This window comes from Cervus elaphus, chromosome 32 (assembly GCF_910594005.1).
Source record: "Cervus elaphus chromosome 32, mCerEla1.1, whole genome shotgun sequence".
Taxonomy (NCBI): Eukaryota; Metazoa; Chordata; class Mammalia; order Artiodactyla; family Cervidae; genus Cervus; species Cervus elaphus.
The window spans coordinates 45,377,181-45,390,653 of NC_057846.1; the positions used below are offsets into that span (position 1 = coordinate 45,377,181).

Consider the following 13,473-nt stretch of genomic DNA (forward strand, 5'->3'; position numbering starts at 1 on the left):
AGCAAAGAAACAGGATTTCCTCTTTCATTTTGAACTGGCTGGACAATCGAAGCTTTAAAACCTACATTCAAAACTTTAAACCATGGGTTTGTTAACATTACACTGAACACAATAGATAAAAGGTTGAGCTAGGGAATAAAAACCCAAGCTCCCCAACGGGCATGTGAAACCCTGCAGGGTCAACCCCCTCTGCCGCCTCACCAGGGAGCCCAGCCCCCTGAGGCTCATCTCCGCCCTGACTGCACACAGTCCTTGCGCTGCACACTGCCGGCCTCAGGGTTTCTGGGGGTGTGTTTTGCTGACGGCAAAGACCATTGCTGGCCCTCCTCTTCTGCGTTAAGGCTGGTGTGAGACTCACGCTGGCGAGATGGCTGCCAGGGCTGTGCTGTGACCTCGAGTGGAGCCGTCTACACCTCGGTCCCCAGCACGATCCACCCTACCCACAGCTTCCTGACATAGCATCTCACTTAGTCCTTGCTTCTGTTCTGCACCGGAGACATCTCTCCTGCCATCATTTTACAGATGAGAAAACCGGGATCACAAAACCCAGGGGCTCGCCCAGGATCCCTCGTCAGGGCGGTGGTGGTGGTGGGGGGTTCCTATTGCAGTGGGGTGGCTCCCTGGGCTGGAAACCCTCGGACCCCAGGAGCCGCTTCCATCACAACTCAGGAAGCTCCTCGCCCAACGCGGCCCTGCCAGCACCGCGGCGGCTCTGCTGACGTGGAAGACAGAGCACAGAGTCTTCCGATGGAGGGAAGCTCCTTTGTATCCGGTGCGCACGTCCTTCTCACAGCAGCTGCTGTTCCCAATTTTCCCCTTGGCTGGAATATTTTAGTCTTAAATGGCTTTTCTTCCCCCTTCTCGCTAAATGAAATACAAACAAAAAGCGCAGTCATGTGAGTGCACACATGAACGTGTTTCTTTTAGAAGCAAATGTTTGTAATAACAGAGAGCTGGAAAGGATGAAACATCTTTTTTTTTTTTTTTTACATCATATTCACTATTTTAAAAGAAGAAAGTGACGAAGGGAAGAGCCTCCAACTGCAGCTGGAATCACGGAGCTCATGAAACCTCTCTCTCAGCTGCCCGTGTCCTTGGCTTGCCCGGAGCTCCCTGGCAGAGAGCTTGCCCCCCCGCCCCAGCTGGTACCCATGGACCGTCCCATGGATGCAGCTTAAGAAAGCCTCTCGTGCCTGAGACACCAGGGGATGGAGGGTTTGTCCCTCCCAGAGTGATTCGTGTTTTAACGGAGAAGATACCCCCACCCCCCACCCCAAGGCGACGACTAACCCAGAGAAATGAATCCATGTGGGTACCTCTCTGGGGTCTTTGTCACTCTGACAAGTATAACTTTCAGGCCAATTAGGCCTTCCTGGCGTCTTCCAAGTTGCTTCCTATGCAGGGACCTTTTCCTCTCCCCCAATGACCAGAGAGAGATAAGTGAAGCAAAGTTTTGAAAAGGTCTTAATGCCTATGTGTGTTAAATGGAATAAACATTCCATTATTTGGGCAGCTGCACCAACCTAATGAAAAGCATTCTGTTTCCAGACAGTTACACTTTTAACTGCTTCTTTCTGCTCTCTACCCCTCACTCTTCTCGTACTTGATGTGGCCTCTCAAGATAAATCAGGCCTTTTTTCTGCTGTTGCAAGAACTCCTCCTGAAAGGCAGAGAGCGTGTGTGAGAAGCAAATCCACATGTACGCAGTCGAGGCTGCTGATTCTGCCTGGTCCTCCAGACGAAGGCAAAGCAGACCTGCAGGCCCGCATCGTCCACACCTGCCCGCTTGGCAGGGCTGTGTGCCCTCCACACCCTGGGGTTCCTCGCTGGCTCTTATCTTAGCTATTTTATACTCCGTTGTTTGTGTCTCTTGGTCCCTTACCCCCATCTCCTCCCACTGGTAACCACTAGTTTGTTCTGGAAGTCTGTGAGTCTGTTTCTCTTTTGTTACATACATCCATGTGTTCTATTTTTTAGATTCCACATACAGTCATGTCTTCCTCTGATTTATTTCACTAAGCATAATGCTCTCTACGTCTATCCATGTGGTTGCAAATGGGAAATTTTCATTCTTTTTTATGGCTGAGTAACAGCCCATTGTGTGTGTGTGTGTGTGTGTGTGTGTATACACCACATCTTCTTTTTCCATTCATCTGTCAATGGACACAGGTTGCTTCCGTATCTTGCTCGTTGTAAATAGCGCTGTTATGAACATTGGGGTGTGTGTATCTTTTCAAATAAGTGCTCTCATTTTCCTTGCTTGTGTACCCCAAAGTGGAATGACGGGATCATTGAGTAGCTCTGGTTTTAATGTTTGAGAAATCTCCAGACTGTCTGCCATAGCGGCTGCACCAATTCATGTTCCCACCAGCTGTGCGGGAGGGCTCCCTGTTTTCTCCGCATCCCTGCCAGCATTTGTTATTTGTAGACTCTTAGAGGGTAACTACTCCAGCAGGTGCGAGGTGACGTCTCACTGTGGTTCTGATTTGCGTTTTTCTGATGATTGGTGATGTGGAGCATCTTTCCATGAACCTGTCGGGCATCTGTGTGCCCTCTTTGGGGACGTGTCCGTTCAGGTTCACTGTTTTGCTTCTGACATGCAGTTCACACTCTTACTAACCCACTTACCAAACAACTGCCTGGCCACAGCCTGTGTTCTCTTCCAAACACTCTCTCATTTTTTTTTTGTAAAATGAGATTTTTTTCTCTTTTTTTGGTTTATAAAATATTTATTAAAATAGGAAACTAGGGGATTCCCTGGCTGTCCAGTGGACAGGGCTCTGAGCTTCCACTGTGGCAGGCATGGGTTTGATCCCGGATCATGGTGGGGGAACTAGGAACGCACAAGCTGTGTGGAGCAGCAGCCCATAAAGAAGCTTCAAAAGAACTGTTTGCTCTTCTATCCCATAAGCATCCATCCAGTTGTCTGTCAACTGTTAAGATGTTTGATGCTGTCATAAATGCCCTTGAAATCTTCTGAATAACAGAGTATCGGCCTTTGCTTAGAACTCCTTGTTCCTAGCATTGCACTACCTCTCTTCACGCTTGCAGAAACTTAATGAAATTTAAAAGATTATAATAGGTAGATTCCAGAATACTGTTGGCACTGTTAATCTTTGAATTCTAGTTCCTTTATGCTTAGTAATTCTATCTTCAAGCCATTTTTCTCTTCTCACTCCCATTTTACTATAAAAAGTCAGAAGGAGCCAAGTTGCTACTGCAACAATTCACTTAGAAACCTCCTCAGCTAAATATCCAATATCATCACTCACATGTCCTACTTCCCAGAAAACACTGGGGCAATAACACAATTCAACCAACTTCTTTGTCGACTTGTAACAAAGATTGCCTATTCTCCATTGTCCAATAACTCTTTCCATTTGTGTCTGAGACCTTGCCAGAATGGCCTGTTCCATCCATATTTCTGCTGACGGTATACATACATATGATTATTTATGTAAACTCTAAGGAGATGGATGTGAACAACGGACTGGTTCCAAATTGGGAAAGGAGTCCGTCAAGGCTGTGTACTGTCACCCTGCTTATTTAACTTATATGCAGAGTACATCATGAGAAATGCAGGGCTGGATGAAGCTCAAGCTGGAATCAAGATTGTGGGCAGAAATATCAACAACCTCAGATATGCAGATGATACCACTCTAATGGCAGAGAGTGAAGAGGAACTAAAGAGCCTCTTAATAAGGGTGAAAGAGGAGAGTGAAAAAGCTGGCTTAAAACTCAATATTCAGAAAACTTTATGGCATCTGGTCCATCACTTCATGGCAAATAGACGGGGAAAACATGGAACATGGAACATCACTGTGGACAATGATGGTACCAATGAAATTAAAAGACATTTGCTCCTTGGAAGAAAATCTATGACAAACCTAGACAGCATATTCAGAAGCAGATACGGGAGGAGAAGGGAGCAACAGAGGATGAGATTGTGGGATGGCTTCACCGACTCAATGGACATGAGTTTGAGCAATATCTCCCAACTCCAGGAGACAGTGATGGACAGGGAGGCCTGGCGTGCTGCAGTTCGTGGGGTCGCAGAGTCGGACACGACTCGGTGACTGGACAACACTAAAGGAGCTGGAAGCTTTCTCTAAGCTCTCCTTTCCCCCCTGAACCCTCACCAGAATTGCCTTTAGAAGTTCCTTTATTGCCCAGCTTCAAAGCTGCTTCCACATTTTCAGGCATTTGTTATAGTGACATCCCATTTCACCTCCGCTCAGGCTCCTGTCACCAAGTACTGTAAACTGGGTGGCTTACTGACAACAGTAAAGTGTCTCTCGGAGCTCTGGAGGCTGGGAAACGCAAGCTCAAGGTGCAGCCAACTTGGTGTCTGGAGAGAGCCCGCTTCCTGGGTGTGTCCTCATGTGGCAGGAAGAGTGTGAACTGCCCTCTGACCTCTTCTCGTGAGGACACTGATCCCACCAAAGGGCTCCACCCTTGTGACCTGATCACCTCCCAAATTCCCACCTCCAAACTCCATCCCACTGGGCCGAGGTTCCCACGTGAATCTTGGCGAGACACAAACATTCAGCCCCCAAAGTCCATCTTCCATTGAGTCTCCCTGCTCTGATGTGAAGTGCCTTCTCCTGAGCCCTGGGGCCTTTCGGCTTCTCCACCTCTAAGGACACTTACTTGCCTGGGTAGCTCGCACCCCACGGGGTCTAAGCTGCTTTGGGCATTGATGGTGCAGACTCACCTCTGTGGTTCCTGGCACGCAGGAGACAGACGCGTGGTAGCATCTGTTAAAACAAGGATCTTAATGCCACTTCCTGGCATCAATGTGTGTGCCACTGATGTTAGACACAGCAGTTGTTCAATCGATCTGTCTTATTACCTTGAAAGAAAGCATCAGGATTCGAGTTCTCCTCCGTGGTCCTAACACGGTAATTATTTCGTTAACACCCTACAGTAAAATATGTTCAGTAATGTTCTGAAGTTAAACATCTAGAAATATAAAACATTGTAAATTTTTACACGCAGGAGTTAAATCCTCACAGCCGTGCTCCTGGTAAAGAGTCAGGCAAGCATAGCAGACTGGTACACGGCCTTTTCCTGTCATCACTGTCTCCAAACCAGAGCCTTGGCCTGCATCCGGTGAGGGTGGGGTCTTTCCTTCAGCCTGAAGCGCTCATCAAGAAGTATGGCAGAAGCTGGGAAATCCTGAGACTAGGCAGGGAGTCTGTTCTGAATAAGTAAAGATCCCCAGTATTATCCAGCCTCACTAGACTCTAAACTTCTCCCCAAGTCATTGACTGATCACTTGCTGCCCTTTTGTGGAGCAGAGGTTCTGTTTAACACTAATCCAGGTCCCTGGTCCTTGACTTCTGGATCATCCTATCCTTTCGAAAAGGAACTAGGGACTAGAGGATCACTGTGTTTTCCCTTCAAAGCCTTCATGCAGGGCCATTGCTGCTGCTGCTGCTGCTAAGTCACTTCAGTCGTGTCCGACTCTGTGTGACCCCATAGACGTCAGCCCACCAGGCTCCCCTGTTTCTTACTGGAGGGTAAAAAGAGGGTGCTCATCATACGGATGTAATTGTTCCTTTTAAGACCTGAGAAAGCCTCCTTCACTTCTAAGTAAACGGTGCCTCACTGTGCAAATATAGCAGACACACAGCTTTCCAGACTCACTGCTGAATTAGTCATATTTTGGTAGCATCTCAATACATTTGACAGCCTGTGTCCATTAAAAAATGACCAATATGTAGTTCTGATCTTAGTTTACAATTGAGCCTACTACTTTACTTATGGGAGAAGAATGGCAACATTAAAATATTTTGAATGACTTTGGAGACTGTGTCAGGAGTTAGAAAAAAGAAATTGTTTTCTAAAGCCTTTTGAAAATGTCTTTCTTTCCTGTCTTTTTCTTTCTTACTTCCACCACTGGCGTCAGAATGCATGTAATTGGCTGAAAGTGCTAGAAAGGGGAAGGTTCCTGATGGCCACAGTGTCTGGCCAGGATGTCAGAGAGATGGAGGGATCCAGCTGGGACTCCAGGAGCCGATGGGTTTGCACAGGTGGGGAGGAGAGGGAAGGGAGGGCTCGGCCAGGGTCCAGGGGGAGGCTTTGCAGGGTGGGCTTGGGGAGCTTGTCCTGCCTGAGGGGACCCCACAGGGGAGCAGCAGGAGGAAACTCTGGAAAAGCAAGGATGGTGCAGGCAAACCGCTGGCTGTGGCATCGACGTGATATTGGAGACACCAGCAATCACACGTCATCAGCGTGCAGACCTGGGGTCTTGGGAGACAGGGCAGGGTGCCGGTACACACTCAGCTGACTGGGACAGGGTGGGCACCGCCAGGACGCGATGGGGTGGCTGGGAGTGCAGCCTGGGTGTGTCTGGGAGGCACCCGGTACCCTCGGGGCCCTGAGTGCAGTTAGGACTGGAGGGCTGAGGGCCGGCTTTGCCTCTGGCCGGCGACAGCAGACAAGGTGACCCGTCTCCCTGGGCCTGAGCTCTGCATCCCGAGGGGCAAACAGGACGGCAGATGGAGGCCCTGGGCACCCGGGGCCCCAGGATCGACGGGATCTTACAAAATGTGCGCTTGACGCCATCCCTGCTCAGCGGGTCAAGCTTCTGTGAAGGCTGCTCCCAGTGAGGACGGCCTCCCCGAGGGACCGTCAGAGAGACCGGGTGAAGTCTGTCCAGCCTCGGGCTCCGACCTGGGCCCCAGAGAACACAGACCCCAAACCCACTCCTCCGCCTCGCTTCCCCTCCCACGCTGCCCAGCCCCTCGGGGGAGAGGCTCTGCCCCCTGCAAGGGCCCCCTCTAACAGCCCAGCACTCCGTGGCAGAAAGAGCCTCAGGACCCCGAAGGAGCAGACGGCTGTCTGGGCTTAACACAGGGCCGAGAGGTCAAGTTTCTCAGGCCGGGGCTCTGATCTGTTCGGGACCTTTTTCCTTCACTTCAAAAGCATCAGCCTGTGTGATCAGATGCCAGGGTAGACACACAGCAACTTAACATACAAAGAACCGCACAGCACACACACCCCATGTGTGTCTGGGGCCTGGTGGCAGGCAGTGAAGGAAACAGAAGCAGGCTGGAATGAAGAACTCTTTCTAATCGGAGCATTTCCCAAGTGTCCCATCTGGTTCCTCCAGAAATAGTCATCACAAGGGGACTCTGACATGGTGTCATCTCCTGAAAAAGAAAAAAATAAAAGAGCTTGGCTTGCTTCTGGAGGAGAGGAAAAAAAAAAATAGTCACAGGCTCCGGAGAGGGTTTGGAGGAAGTAAGGGGTGGAGAAGTTGAGCGGACCATGTGTCCTGGAACTCAGGGAGGAGATGAGAAAAGTTTTCTTTTTTTACCTCTCCAAATCGCAAGTCTTTGTCTGTAAAGTGGAAGACAACGTTGTCCTCTAAATATACCAGTTGGAAGGCAGGGTGGCATCTTGAAACAGGCATGGGCCGGAAAGACCTAGGTCCACCGTTGCTGTGTTGCTTTGGGAAAGTCATTTAACTTCTGCAGATTTCATGTCCCTGTCTTTGAGACAGAGTCTAATATTTGCCTTATTCCGAGGATGTGAAGTCGCATATATAAATTGCCCTCGGCCACGTCAGACATATAAGAGACATTCCTTAAACGGTAACTCTCACTGTCACCACCATCAAGCTCACTTTTAGGCAAGCGTCTTTACACTAATGGAGGACAGCAAGCTATGACAGTGAGGTGTGTTTCTAACCAGTAGACAGAATGTCCTGGAAAGTCCTAAAGCCTTATTTGTGTGGCCAGAGCAGGAAGGCTCGGTGCAGATTCCCGGCATCGCTTCCGGTCTGGTGGCTCACAGGTCAAAAATCAATACCCCAGAGGCAGTTGCTGGTAGAAAGGAAAAATGCTTTAATCAGAAAAGCCAGCAATCTGGGGAGAGAAGGTGGACTCATGTCCCAAGACCAACTCTGAAGATTCTGCTCAGCCATGACAGTGTTTAAAGGGGAAAAGGGGGGCATGATCTCAGTTAATCACTGAGATGGGGGGTCAGCTTTGTCACCATCCCACACTGGGTGCGGGCTTGTCCACTTCTTGTGATTTTCCTTAGGCACCACCTTGTTCACACAGTCTGTTCACGAGATTACTGAAGGGGAAGCTAGGCAAGAAACCTGGCCACCTGTTAATTACTTATTCTTCATTTCTACTTCTTTGATCTACAGAAAGGACCAACAAGTTAGGCAAAGTATCGTGTGATCAGAAGATGTGGAAAGTGTGCTTGGACTGGCGAGGAGCAGAGCATGGGGGGCACCTGGTTGAAAGTTAGCTACAATGAAGCTTTGCTAAAATGACAAGAAAGGGGGTTTCCTGCTGAGGGCAGGTTCCTGCAAAAAGCTGCTTACAAATCCCCTGTTAGATATGGTTTCATTTCAAAGGGATTAGGGACAAAGGTGCATCGTCTGTAACTTCTTCGTGCTGAGAAAGGGTATTGGGGTCTTAGAGTGGAAGATTTCAACATGGGTCTGTGGCATCTCTTTGCTGACAATTTTAGTCTCCTGCTTATGTATATGAGCAGAGCAAGCTACAGTTACTTTGATGCCCACAGAAATATAGATGATCACGAGCAACAGTGTTAATCCCATTCTCTTGAGGCCAGTTCTCGGAACTGTGCTGGTCACAGACTCAGTACTGTTTAAGACGGAGCAGCAGGTGTCCTGGGTGTGGTCTGGTCACCATGGAGCCAGCTTTTTCCTTCTGGCGGCAGTTACAGTATGTGTAAAACAACTCAGGAGTGTGCAACACACACACACAGGTCTGTGACTCTCTTGTCCTAATCACCAACCACTTGCATGTGCGCTAAGTCGCTTCAGTCATGTCCAGCTTTTTGCAACCTTATGGACCATAGCCCGCCAGGCTACTCTGTCCATAGGACTCCCCAGAAAAGAACACTGGAGTGGGTTGCCATGCCCTCCTCCAGGGGGTCTTCCCGACCCAGGCACTGAACGTGTGTCTTTTGCCTCTCCTGCGTTGGCACGTAGGTTCTTCACCCCTGGTGCCACCTCGGAAGCCCCCGTTAGCTGCTTGAGCCTGCTCCCTAGTGACTCAGGGGGATATAGGAGGCTTGAGATCTTCAAACAAGAGGCAGGCGATGTGGGGGGGCTTTCTACTTGGGGACCCCACGGAGCTCTGCTCAGTTCCACTCTGACTCTGGTCAGCAGAGGCAACACACGTGGGCAGAGGGTCTCTCCAGGAGCCCAGGTCTGGAGAGAGGAGCAGAGGGGCTGGGCCCGCTGTGTGACTGACCACTGGTCTAGAGGGGAGAGCCTCTAGAGCCTCTAGGGAGCCGGGCTCAGATGAAACCTCCTGCTGCTCCTGAGCCCCAAACTTGCTCTCAGCAAGTCGCCCCACCTCCCCTGTCTCTTTCTGCATCTCCGGAAGGGGGCTCAGCTGCCGACCCCACAAGGCCATCACAAGATTGGAGCAAGAGATGTCCTGACATTGCTCCCCAGTGCCCACTCCCCTCTCCGCCTGTACTAAGGTTCTGGAATCTTCTTTCTCTCTAGAGGTGATGAGAAGAGGTCATCAGCCGAAACAGAGTACAGTTTAAACTATCCGTTATTGCATTCACACCTTATGAATCTTGAAGGTCAGTGGTGGCGGAGAAATATGAAGTCAACTTAGAAGCCTTTCAGACAAAAGTCCTGAGTTTTCACGGAAATCAGGGACAGTGGTTTAGAGTTGTCATTCAGGCTACTGTGTTATAACAAGCAGGCTGTCATCCGTGGGGTCGCAAAGAGTCGGACACAACTGAGCGACGAAGCATAGCACTTCCTGACTTAAAGACTTAATAAGTATTAATTTTGAGTTTACAGAGTACATTTACAGAGATAATCCCACTTGACCTGAAAAACAGTTTTGTCATGCAGGAAGGGCAGAACTTAATTTTGCTCAGGTAAGTTCACCGAGGGTCAGAAACTTGCTGTGAGTCACACCTAGTAAATGACCACATCAGGGCTCCAGACCCCAGATTCACCGCCGACTCTTCTCTCATCCCAGTGACTTCTTCAGTTGTTACCCATCAGATAGGAAGCATACAAACATGTATGTGATTGCCATTGTAGGTTAAAAAAAAGATATCACGCAACTGCTCAAATTGTTCCACTGGGTCAACCTGGTTTTTTTTTTTTTAGACCTCAAAAGTGTGTGTGTATAAATTCTAAGAGTTGCTAGCATTTACCAAGGAACCTTTCCATGTAAGATAGTATGCTAAATATGGTGTTGACAGATACTTCCACTTAATCCTCTCGACAACTCTATGAAGTGGGTATAGTTAACTCATCTTAGAGAAGAGGACACATTATCAGAGAGGTTACGTAACTTGCTTAAGGTCACACAGCCACACCATGGGCTCAGAGAAATGTCTGCGTGGCACCAAAGCTCATGTTCTCAGTGCCGGTGCTATTTTACATCAGAGCACACACCCATGTTTTTCTGGCATCTGCCCCTATTTCTCACACAACCCCAGCTCCCTAGAGGACCCCCAGTACTAAGGAAGTGACTTATACATGTCCTCAGGTCAATCCCTCAGCTCTCTTGTCATTTGCCCAGTGGCAGCCCTGCCTTTTGTTTCAGTAAGTTCCATTGCTCAGTCGTGTCCGACTTTTCACGACCCCATGGACTGCAGCACGCCAGGCCTCCCTGTCCATCACCAACTCCTGAAGCTCGCTCAAACTCATGTCCATCGAGTCGGTGATGCCATCCAACCATCTCGTCCTCTGTCGTCCCCTTCTCCTCCTGCCTTCAATCTTTCCCAGCATCAGGGTCTTTGCCTAAGAGTCAGTTCTTCGCATCAGGTGGCCAAAGTATTGGAGTTTCAGCTTCAGCATCAGTCTTTCCAATGAATATTCAGGACTGATTTTCTTTAGGATGGACTGGTTGGATCTCCTTGCAGTCCAAGGGACTCTCAAGAGTCTTCTCCAACACCACAGTTCAAAAGCATCAGTTCTTCAGCACTCAGCTTTCTTGATAGTTCAACTCTCACATCCATACATGATTACTGGAAAAACCGTAGCTTTGACTAAACAGACCTTTGTTGGCCAAGTAATGTCTCTGCTTTTTAATATGCTGTCTAGCTTGGTCATAGCGTTTCTTCCAAGGAGTGCTGCTGCTGCTGCTAAGTTGCTTCAGTCGTGTCCGACTCTGTGTGACCACAGAGATGGCAGCCCACCAGGCTCCTCCGTCCATGGGATTTTCCAGGCAAGAGTACTGGAGTGGGTTGCTATTGCCTTCTCCTTCCAAGGAGTGTCTTTTAATTTCATGGCTGCAGTCACCATCTGCAGTGATTTTGGAGCCCAAGAAAAGAAAGTCTGTCCCTGTTTCCACTGTTTCCCCATCTATTTTCCATGAAGTGATGGGACCAGATGCCATGATCTTTGTTTTTTGAATGTTGAGTTTTAAGCCAGCTTTTTCACTCTCCTCTTTCACTTTCATTGAGAGTTTACTCTTGTTTACTCTCCTCCCTTTTTTTGTTTGCCATTTGTTTGCCTTTGTTTACTCTCCTCCTAGTCTAGTCCCTACTACCTAGGGATGAAACGTTGGCAGTAATTATCTCTGTGGCAAAGCTTGCAAATAGAAAGTCAGAAGAGAGAAGTGGCCTGAAGTCATCACCTCCACCACAGTCCTTTGGGACATTGTTCTATTTGCAGGTTGGAGTTGAAGTGAGACTTCTCATCTGATGGTTCCTGAAGCCCCTGCCCATCCGGGGCAGTTGTGTTAAAAAGGCAATTATTTCCCTTCCCTGGTGGCGGTAAAGAATCTGCCTGCACCGCAAGAGACCAGGGTTTGATCCCTGGGGCCAGAAGATCCCCTAGAGAAGGAAGTGGCAACCGAGTCCAATATTCTTGCCTGGAGAACCCCACGGACAGAGGACCCTGGGGGCTACAGTCCATGGGGTCACAAAGAGCCGGACATGCCTGAGCGACTGACACTTTCATTCCCTTCTCTGCGCTCCACCTCCTCACCGCACAGTGGACTGTGTTGAACTGTGAGTAGCGAGGAGTGCGGAGCACCTGCTGTGATGCCCACACCGCTGAAAGCTAAAACAAGACAGTGGTCCTTCTTCCCAGGTCTCTGTTCTGTAGGAAGACAAAGCTCCTCCCCCTTACCATCAGGGCATCAGTTAACCAACTAGCACTTGCTGAGTGATTGCAGTGTCCAAGCAAGCTCTTTTAAAGGATAGTGAGCGAGTTACACAGACATTACTCACACAGGATTTTTGTTGAAATTAAGTGTAATCAGATCAACACATCATTCTTTCAATGGATGAATCTGAGACACGGATGCATCTTTGGCTGAAATTCTCTCTGTCACAGTGTCTGTTACAAAGGGGCTACAGAGTCCACAGCCTGGCCCAGACCGCTCTGGACACACATAGACTGAGTCATTTGTCAGCTTGTCTGGAAACAAGGAGAAGCCTCCATAAACTTGGGAGGAAAAGCTGTGCAAAGACGTTTAAGGAGGGGAACGAACGCCCCACCACCTCCTCTGAGAGTTTCCAAGCCGCCTCGCCCAGGCAGCGGTGGTCAGCCAGGGCGGGGGCCCCTGGCCACTGCAGGCATGCCGCCCGTGTGATGTCAGGCTGGGGGGCAGGGGGCTGGGGCTCAGGCCCGGGCACTGCCAGCTCTCCAGGCCCCTGCCAGTTCGTCTCGGAGGATGGCTTCCCGATTCCCTTCCAGTCGAGCTCAAACTGATAAAGAAAAGATCTTTTCCACCCACTGCAGTCCTCTTCCCAGGGTCAAGGCCAGCGCGCCTTTCCTTTGTGAGGGATACTGAGCCCGTTCAGTGTCAGGCTCTTTGCGACCCCATGGACTGCCGCAGCCAGGCTTCCCTGTGTTAACCCTCTTAACCGGAATTACTGGATGAATTTTCAGGTGATTTCCTATTGTTCTCAGAATGTAAGAAAACTAAAGGAATTTTCAAAAATAACAACCCTCCTGCCTGATTTGTCACCTGGACAGATTTTCTTACTTCATCTTTTTCTCTTTTTTATTTCTTTCTTCTTTTCTCTTTTTCATCTTTATTTTAACTATTTTTGTGTTCCTAGGATGCCTAGTATTTTGCCATGGGACTCTGGGGCTACCCCGGGGAATTCCTGAAAAACCACAGGATTTAAAGAGGAAGTTGATGAAGACATTAAAGTTGTTTACAACTGTGTGTCACCGATGCAAGAGAGGTGGATTGAAAGTGAGCTTTTAAGTGTCCTGGAGGCTCATCTTTCCATCACACCGGTCTCAGGGTCAGACGTCAAGCAAGAGATGTCGCTAAAAATGGAGGTTGGGATAGACAAGGAAAGTAGTAACTTTAAGTGTCTTCATTTCAAACACGGGGAGGGGGCCGGATCACAGGTCAGAACTCCTCAGACCCCCCAGGCAGAGGGCAGCCCAGTCCCCCTGCCAGCCCGGCTGCCCCCAGCCCCGTCTGTTCCTGCGATGCTGGGACCTGAGTGCAGAGCCCAGACCCGCGGCTGGGTCAG

At 49.2% G+C, this 13,473-nt stretch overlaps 1 protein-coding gene across 8 annotated transcripts in view; it reads left to right on the forward strand.

Moving 5' to 3' along the window:
• The window catches only part of PSD3 (pleckstrin and Sec7 domain containing 3), a 575,456-nt gene that overhangs the window by 88,449 nt on the left and 473,534 nt on the right, over window positions 1-13,473 (forward strand). Inside the window, exon 1 of one of the 8 annotated variants that reach the window (XM_043893686.1) lies at window positions 12,557-12,871. The exons of the other annotated variants lie outside the window; for them this stretch is intronic. The gene's annotated coding sequence lies outside the window, so the exon portion shown is untranslated. Of the gene's footprint in view, window positions 1-12,556; window positions 12,872-13,473 lie in introns of those variants that run through there. 8 annotated transcript variants of the gene reach the window in all.